This window comes from Sorex araneus, chromosome 4 (assembly GCF_027595985.1).
Source record: "Sorex araneus isolate mSorAra2 chromosome 4, mSorAra2.pri, whole genome shotgun sequence".
NCBI classification, from domain to species: domain Eukaryota; kingdom Metazoa; phylum Chordata; class Mammalia; order Eulipotyphla; family Soricidae; genus Sorex; species Sorex araneus.
This window is the reverse complement of record NC_073305.1, coordinates 77441439-77450915: the sequence shown is the minus strand read 5'-3', so window position 1 is coordinate 77450915 and position 9477 is coordinate 77441439. Positions and strand designations below refer to the sequence as shown.

Here is a 9477-nt window from a genome sequence, read left to right as displayed (position 1 = left end):
AAGGCAAATACCCTACCCATTGTGCTACCTCTCCAGCCCCAGAGAGTGTGGTAAGCCAGGTAAATTCCCTTTAGGACAAGGTCCCATTCCTCCAGCAACCTGGGATGCAGAAGGCTGACTAGCCTCTGCTCTCGCTCCTGGAACTTCTGTTGGCTGAGAGCACTGTGTTATGCACAGCCTTGCCTGAATATCCCATATCCAGCTGATGATCAGCCTGGAAGAACGCAGGTTGGCCTCCCTCATTCCAGCCCTAGAAACTCCGATGGGGCATCCCATATTTAAAATTACTCCTGGAAATCAGCCTAGGCCTTCACTGAGACCACAAAGCTCAACTTCCTCTCTGCCCATCTTGCTTGTTTTCTCCTCCGTAGGTGTGGATTCTTAGCACATCCCAGGAGGCCCTTTGCATGATTGTCTCAATCTCACAGTCAGTACCCGGGGGAGTCTCACCTTCAGATAAGAAGCTGGGGAGAAATTTGATGTAAGTCGAACAGTATCGTGTTAGATTTCCTAAGTTGACATTTCCCACTACCACTTCCCCTACTCACATAAAAATGTTACTCTCCTGTCTCCTAACTCCAGTTGTTTCTGATGCGAAATCTGCAATAACCCTTATTCTTTTTTTGGGGGGAGATGGGTACTTGTGACACCTGGATGTACTCAGGGCTTATTCCTGGCTTGTACTCAGGGACCACTCCTGCTGGCACTCAGGGAACCTTATGGTATATCAGGGATCAAATTTGGGTTGGCCACATGCAAGGCCAGATCCTGACCTACTGTACTCTCTCTCTGATCCCTTATCTTCGTTTTTCAGCAGGACTTTTACTTCTTATGTCTATTATTTATCTGACTACTCTTTTTTTCCTCTTTTTTGGGTCACACTCAGCGATGCTCAGGGGTTACTCCTGGCTCATGCACTCAGGAATGACTCCTGGCGGTGCTTGGGGGACCATATGGGATGCTGGGAATCAAACCTGAATTGGCCACATGCAAGGCAAACACCTTACCCGCTGTGCTATTGCTCCAGCCCCTCTTTGGCTACTCTTAAGATTTTAATTTTTCTTATCACTGGTGCCTTGGGGTCATTTTACTTATGTTTCTTGTCAATGTATAGTTTTCATCAAGTTTGGAAATTTCTTATCCATTGTTTTCTCAAAATTTTCATTCTATCCTGCTCTCTTTATTTATTTTTTTCCACACCTGGCAATGCTCATAGGTTACTCCTAGCTCTGCACTCAAGAATTACTCCTGGTGGTGTTCAGGGTCCATATGGGATGCTGAGGATCTAGCTCGGGTTGGCTACATGCAAAGCAAACATGCTACTCCCTATACTGTCTCTCTGGCCCCTCTACCCTGCCCTTTTCTTCAGAAGCTCCAATTGCCCTATATATTAGTCTGCTTAAATTTTCCCTACTGAGCTCTCAGATGCTTTGCTTATTTCTTCTCAGACTTTCCTCTCACGCGTTTCAATTTGCATAGTTTCTACTGCTATGTCTTCAAGTTTATTATCTTCTCTTTTGCAGTGTCTGATCTGCTATTAATTCCATCCCATGTATTACAATGCAGTTGACAGCTCTGGATATTTAAAAATATTTCCATGTTCAATTTTCTTTCAACTTCTTAAAATTCATGGAAGCTATAATGACTCTTTTAATGTGGTTGTTTAATGATTTTATTATCTTAACAATTTTTGCATCTGTTTTGATTAATTTCCTCTCACTTTGGGTCACTTTTCAGTTACCTTTCCATGCTATAATATTTGCTTGTTTGTTTCTAGGTCACACCCAGTGGTGCTCAAAACTTACTCCTGGCTCTGAGCTCAGGGATCATTCATGGTATGGATTGGGAGACCCTGTGGAGTGCCAAAGATCAAACCAAGGTCAGCCGTGTCCTTGTGCTTGGCAAATGCCTACCCACTGTATTACCCTCTAGCCCCATATCACAATTTGTATTGGATGTAGTAAAATAATGTGAACTTTGCCTTATTGGGTCATGGTTAGGTTATTATTGTATTTTAGTAATATATATACACATATACATATATATATATATATTTGGACCACGCCCTGCAGTGTTCAGGGATTACTCCTGGCTCTGTGCTCAGGGGTCGTTTTGGCAGTGCTCAGGAGACCATATGGGGTGCTGGGAATCAAACCTGTGCAAAGTAAGTACCCTACTCACTGCACTATTTCTTCAGCCCCTATAGTAAATATTCTTGAGCTTTTTCCTTAGGTGTAATTAATTTACTTAGGAACAGTTTGAATCAGTAGTCAAGAAGAATTGTATAGTGGGTGCAGGAGAAAGTCTCTTTTTCAGACATGTTGAGCTATTGTTCAGCTATGATTTTTTGTTTGTTAAAATATGACATTTAGTTTAGAAGTTTACTTTTTACTTAGTGGAGTTATTTGATAACTGTATACATAATTTCTTGTAACGCCTTTACAAGGACACCTGCCAGTCATGGAGTAAAGTAGGTTACAATGGCTTAGGGTCCACAAGAGTGACTTGGCTAATGAACAATACTTGATTCCTTTGTGTAATCACTTTTTTGCTCTTCTATATCAATGCTTGCTTCACTGTGCTACATAAATTTACTGGGTGCCAGGACATAGGCTCAGTGAATTAAGCTAATTTACACCTGATAAATATCAATAAATGTGTATAGCTATGTAACATCAACCATAGTGAAGACACAGAATATTTCTATGAGCCCACAAAGGTCCCTCCTGTCTATTGCAGACAGTATCAGGAGAGTCCCCAGTGAAAGGTAGAAGTTAAAACCATGAAAATAGCTCAGCTACATGGAGTGAGTAGAGAGAATAGCAGCAGTGAGAACAACAACTTAGAAGAGAGGTAAAGAAAGGGGAGAGTGACACAACAAAATATTATGATGGAAGTTAGGCAAAAAAGACAAGTTCCAAAAAGGAAACGAGGGTCTGGAGTGATCGCACAGTGAATAGAGCGTTTGCCTTGCATGTGGCCAACCCGGGTTCAATCCCCAGCATCCCATATAGCCCCCTGAGCATCTCCGAGAGCAATTCCTGAGTGCCGAGCCAGGAGTAACCCCTGAGCATCGCCAAGTAGACTCAAAAAGCTAAAAAAAAAAAATAGGAAAAGGGAACAGTGGCAAGTAGAGTGGTAAGGAAACTAAAGTTCTTTTTTCATAGTATATTGTGTGGTCAGTTGGTAAAGGCATTAGAAACAGCTAAGGCAAAGTGATGCAAGCAGAAGAGCCCTTGATCTGGATCAAAGAAGTGAAGAACAAGAGGCACTAAGACTGCTAAAGCAGGATGGTTTTAAGAAAAAGGACAGAGCTAGACCATTGTTCGAGGAGAGTCGAAGCAGGATTATGAAAAGAGAATCTTGAGCTGTTGGTCTATCACTTGCTAGCCTGATGCTCTTGCACAGATGTCAATTCATTTTTTTCTTGCTATAGGCAAAATAGGAAACATTAATGAGGTGATCTCCATTGTCCCTTCTAGTTCGAATTCTGCGACCCTGTACAAACGTGTAACCACATGGAGGTAATTGACAACCTTCATAGGGCAATTTCAATGGACTCCTGGAAGTGGTAGGAATTGAAAGTGATTTCCTTGGAGAATCCTGGAGTTGAGGGCCCCTGGAGAAATGAAGGTGGAAGAATCACTTCTGCAATCACTATACAATTCTTCTTGACCACTGATTCAAATTTTGAAGAATTTAATTTTTGCTTCCACACACTTGGGCCTAGCCTCATGCATGAACAGCTGTGTAACAAATCACATAAAGGAAATATATATATATATATATATATATATATATATATATATACACACACACATATATGTCTCGAGAACCCAGCAAGCTACCAAGAGTATCCTGCCTGCAAGGAAGAGCCTGGCAAGCTCCCCATAGTGTGTTCAATATGCCAAATACAGTAACAATAACCAATAACAGGCCTCACCCCTGAACCCTGGAAAGAGCCTCCATTTGTTGGGAAAAATGAGTAAGGGAAGGCTGCTAAAATCTCAGGACTGGGAGGAATGGAGACATTACTGGTGCCCGCTCAAATAAATCAGTGAATAACGGGATGACAGTGATACAGTGACAGGAACAGTTTGATCATTTCAAGGGTTACTACCATCCCCTCACTCTGCTGCCCCTGTACCCTATATTGTAGCTCAAACCCAGGGCCTCCCATAGGTAAAGTGAGTGCTCTGAGTGCAGAGCCAGGAGTAACCTCTGAGCATCCCAGGATGTAGCCCCAAAGCAAAAACAAAAAGGTAATTTGCATTACAGATACCGTGACAGTTTTATGCAGGGAAAGATGTGTGTGTGGAAAGGAGAGGGGGCAGTAAGGCTGGGGTTCTAAAGCCATATATGACCATCCAGACCCCGCCAGGAGTGATCCCTGAGCACAGAGCCAGGAGTAAGCCCTGAGCATAGTTGGGTATGTCCCCCCTCAAAAAAAAAGCAAAATTGGGGTTGGAACGATAGCACAGCGAGTAAGGCATTTGCTGACCCAGGTTCGATTCCCAGCATCCCATATGGTTCCCTGAGCACTTCCAGGAGTCATTCCTGAGTGCAGAACCAGGAGTAACCCGTGAGCATCGCTGGGTGTGACCCCAAAAGAAAAAAAAAGCAAAATTCATAATTAAAGCAGAAGACAATCACTGGCTTTCTGATCACCGGAAATCACTGTCCTAGGCTGCCTGGAGGCTAATGGCCATACAGTGCTGTTTCCTGTATCCTGCCGGGATAGGGTGTAAACATGGGAAGAAATGAGGCCAGAGCAATAGTGCAGTGAGTAGAGTGCTTGCATTACACACTGCTGACTTGGGTTCAATTCCTGGCACCAAGAGTGATCCCTGAGCACAGAGCCAAGAGTAAGCCCTGACCCCCGCAGGGTGTGGGAAAAAATAACATGGGAAAGAATGAGGCTGGGGGATATCTCAAAGACATGGAGTACCTGTCGTGCATGCACAAAATTCCAAGTTCAGCTCTCAGCTCTGCTTAGCCCCTGCATGTCACTGAACACCACCATCGATGGCCTGAGGGCTGAGCAGCAATATCTTGCTAGCCCAAGCACCAAAACTTCAGAGCCACACTACTGGTCAGGTCATCAGCCTATGCATGCAAGTCATCATGTGACAAGGAGTTACTCTTAGATGACATATGAAGAGGAAAACACAGGAAGAGGAAAGACAGTACAGGAGGGAAGGCACTTGCCTGACCCGTGGCCATGAGGGCTGCAACCTCAGAGTAAGTCCTGGGCACCACATATGGTCCTCAAGCATGGTTGTGAAGGAACCCTGAGCACCGAGCTGGGAGTAAGCCCAAATCACTGCTGGGTGTGTCCCCCCAAAGGACGGAGGAGTTGCTTTGGAAAAGGCTTATCAGGTCTGTTATAAAAGCCATTGAATCTTTTTCCAAACTAGATTCACAAGAGGCCGGGGTGATAGTACAGCAGGTAGCTAGGGCGCTCTCCTTGACGAGGCAACCTGCGTTCAATCGCCGGCACCCCCTGTGGCTCATCAAACACCGCAGGAGTAACTCCTGAGGACAGAGCCAAGAGGAACCCCTGAACACCATCAGGTGTAGCTCCCAAACAAAACAAAACCAACCAACAAACAAAAATATAGAAATCGTCCAAGTACAGGGAGAGAAGCTCAGTGTCACGGGGAAGCTGCTCCCAAACCCTTTCAGAGTGCAGTCAGCAGGCACACTGGGACATGAAGCAGCAGCAAGGCTGCGAGGAGGGTCTCTGCTTCATGGAAGGTCAGTTGGTGCAGCTCCTGTGCAGAACAGCACGCACCGTCCTCCAACTCAGAAATAAGAGGCGTGCTGTACTGCCTGAGTACGTGCCACCGTGTCTCCCCTCGAGAAATCTGCACTTTTTTTTTCTTTTTGGGTCACACCAGCGATGCACAGGGGTTAATCCTGGCTCATGAACTCAGAAATTGCTCCTGGAGGTGCTCAGGGGACCATATGGGTTGCTGGGAATGAACCCAGGTCAGCCATGTGCAAGGCAAGTGCCCTCCCCGTTGTGCTACCGCTCCAGCCCCAAGAGATATGCGCTTTCACACCTTCGTACTTTAATGCTGGGATGTGTGCTGGGGCTCTCTCTCACTTTGGAGAAACCCATGTTCTCTTTTAAGCACAATACTCCCTCCCTCGCCTTCCTCAAAACTTCCAAATAAGGAACCAGGGCCATAGTAAGGTGGGTAGAGCATTTGCCTTGCACACAGCCAAACTGGATTTGATCCTTGGCATCCCATATGGTCCCCTGTGCAACACCAAGAATGATGCCTGAATGAGAGCCAGGAGTAACCTCTGGATCACTAGCATTATCGAGTGTGGCCCCACCAAAACAAAACAAAACAAGAAAAACTTTTCTAAATAAAAACCTGTTTTCACTAAACACACACACACACACACACACACACACACACACACACACACACAACATCACCGAAATCTCAGAAATAAAAGACTAGGCAGATAGCACAGGGTCTGGCTTTGGGTTTTATGGCCCCAAGATCCCCTGACATCTTAGGAGCTAAGTAGCGCTACTGGGTCCCAGCGCTAAACCATCGGCCTGGTTAGCTCAGCATTGCTCAGACTGGGCCCCCACACCCTGTCTCTCTGCCTAGGAGCACACCCCGCCAAAACAAAAACACTTAGAAACAAACTATGTGATTCAGCAATTCCGAGACTGGGTATTTACTCAAAGGAAATGAAATCACGGTCTTGAAAAGATAATCAGCACTTCCAGGCTCATTATTTACAATAGCAAGACAGGGAAATAATGCAAATACCCGTTGATGGATGAAAGGGTAAGAGAGAGATAGAGACAGAGAGACAGAGACAGAGAGTGTGTGTGTGTGTGTGTATGTGTGTGTGTGAGGAAGAGGCCTGAGAGATAGTGCAGTGGGTAAGGTGCTTGCCTTCTGTACAGTTGACACAGCTTCCATCTTTTACACCATAGGCAGTTCTCTGAGCCTGACCAGGAGTGATCCATGAGCAAAGAGCCAGGATTGAGCTCTGAGCACTATGGGATGGGACACCCCTAGTGGGGGTGGGGCTGGGGGAGAAAGGAAGTTTTCCATTTGTGATGACAAAGGCCTTGATGGAATTAGGTTACGTGCAGTAAGTCAGATGGAGAAAGCAAACACTGTGTAATACTTGTGTGTAGAAATCTTAAGACAAAAGCGAAAAACCATCTTAGATGGGGATATGGTTCAGTGCTGAGTGCAGACTTTGCATGTAAGAACCCCAGGTTCAATACCTGAATATCATTTGGTCTCCTGAGCACTGTGGGGAGCAACTGAGTTGGCAGTAGCCTCTGAACACTGCTGGGTGTGACCCTAAACCCAAAACCAAACAAAGCCAAAAACACCTGATTTCAAAGACACAGAATATAGCAGAGGAAAGAGGCAAGTAGCAGGTAAGAAGGGAGAAAGTAGTGAAGAGAGGTAAAACTTCCCATTAGAAATTGAGCTCCCAGTTGACCCAGCAATACCACTTCTGGGAATATATCCCGGAGAGGCAAAAAGGTATAGTTGAAATGACATCTGCATTTGTATGTTCATCGCAGCATTGTTTACAATAGCCAGAATCTGGAAAAAAAAAAAAAACAAACACGAGTGCCCGAGAACAGATGACTGGTTAAAGAAACTTTGGTACATCTACACAATGAATACTATGCAGCTGTCAGAAAAGATGAAGTCATGAACTTTGCATATAAGTGAATCAACATGGAAAGTATCATGCTAAGGGAAATGAGTCAGAAAGAGAGAGACAGACATAGAAAGATTGTGCTTATCTGTGGAATATAAAATAACAGAGTAGGAGACTAACACCCAAGAACAGTAGAAATAAGCACTAGGTGGTTGGCTCCATGGCTTGGAAGCCGGCCTCACATGCTGGGGGAAAGGGCAGCTCAGATAGAGAAGGGAACACCAAGTAAAGTGTGGTGGGAGGACCCGCTCAGGATGGGAGATGCATGCTGAAAGCAGACTATAGATTGAACACGATGGCCACTCAATACCTCCATTGCAAACCACAACACCCAGAAGGAGAGAGAGAGAGAACAAAAAGAGAATGCCCTACCACAGAAGCGGGGTGGGGTGGGGGGGGGTATGGGATGGGAGGGTGGGAGGGATGCTGGGGTCATCAGTGGAGGAGAACGGGCACTGGTGGAGGGATGGGTACTCAAACAGTGCATGACTGAAACACAAGCACGAAAATATGTAAATCTGTATCTGTACCCTCACGAAGATTTATTAATTAAAAAAATAAACACTTTCCATTATAACACATCTCTATAGCACATTGGCGAGGGTGCTTGCCTTGCACTGGGCCACCCAGGTTCCATCCCCGGCATCCTATATGGTTCCCCAAGAACAGCCAGGAGTGATTCCTGAGTACAGAGCCAGGGGTAACCCCTGAGCATCATCACCAGGTGTGGCCTCAAAACAACAACCACCACTTAAATGACCCTGAGAGGACCAGAGTGATAGTCCAGCGAGTAGGGCATTTGCTTTGCACATGGCCAAGCTGGGTTCGATCCCCAGAAACCCATAAGGTCTATCCACCGAGCACCACCAGGAGGGATTCCTGAGTGCATAACCAGGCGGGAACCCCGAGCACCATCAGAAAACAAAACAAAAAGTCTTGCTCAAGTTCTGAGTAAGACTGTTCTGGGTTTTTGTTTGGGGGCCGCACCCAGAGATGATCAGTGCTTACTCCTGGTGGTGCTCAGCAGACCATGTGGGTTGTGAGGGATGGAACCTGGCTTGGCACTTGCCAGGCAAGTGCCTGTCCTGCAGTACTATCGATTCCAGTCCCGCCAGAGAGCATTTTCCTTCCTTCCTTCCTTCCTTCCTTCCTTCCTTCCTTCCTTCCTCCTTCCTTCCTTCCTTCTTCCTTTCCTTCCTTCCTTCCTTCCTTCCTCTTCCTTCCTTCCTTCTTCCTTCCTTCCTTCCTCCTCTTCTCTCTTCCTCCCTCCCTCTCCCTCCCCTCCTTCTCTTCCTTCCTTCCTTTCCTTCCTCCCTTCCTCCTCCTTCCTTCCTTCCTTCCCTTCCTTCCCCTTCCTTGTCTTCCCTTCCTTCCTTTCCTTCCTTTCCTTTCTTCCTTCCTTTCTTTTCTTTCTTCTTCTTTCTTCTTCCCTTCTTTCCTTTTCCTCTTCTTCTTCCTTTCCTTCCTTTCTTTCCTTTTCTTCTCTCTTCTTCCTTCTTTCCTTCTTTTCCTTCTCTTCTCTTCTTTCCTCTCTTTCTTCCTTTCCTTCCTCCTCCCTCCCTCTTTCTTTCTTCTTTCTTCTTTCTTTCTTTCTTTCTTCTTTCTTTCCCTCCTTTCCTTTCCTTCCTTCTCTTCCTTCCTTCCCTTCCTCGTCCCTTCCTTCTTCCTTCTTCTTCTTCCTCCTTCCTTTCTCGTTCCTGTCCTTTCTTTCCTTCTTTCCTTCCTTCCTGCCTCCTTCCCTCCCTTCCTTCCTTCCTT

At 45.7% G+C, this 9477-nt stretch overlaps 1 long non-coding RNA gene across 1 annotated transcript in view; it reads left to right on the top strand.

The window, feature by feature from the left end:
- Positions 1-369: 369 nt before the first annotated feature.
- Positions 370-9477, top strand: part of LOC129404318 (uncharacterized) — a 19976-nt gene continuing 10868 nt past the window's right edge. Inside the window, exons 1-2 of the long non-coding RNA XR_008629835.1 lie at positions 370-481; positions 1778-1879. This is a non-coding gene — a long non-coding RNA (uncharacterized LOC129404318). The remainder of the gene's footprint in view (positions 482-1777; positions 1880-9477) is intronic.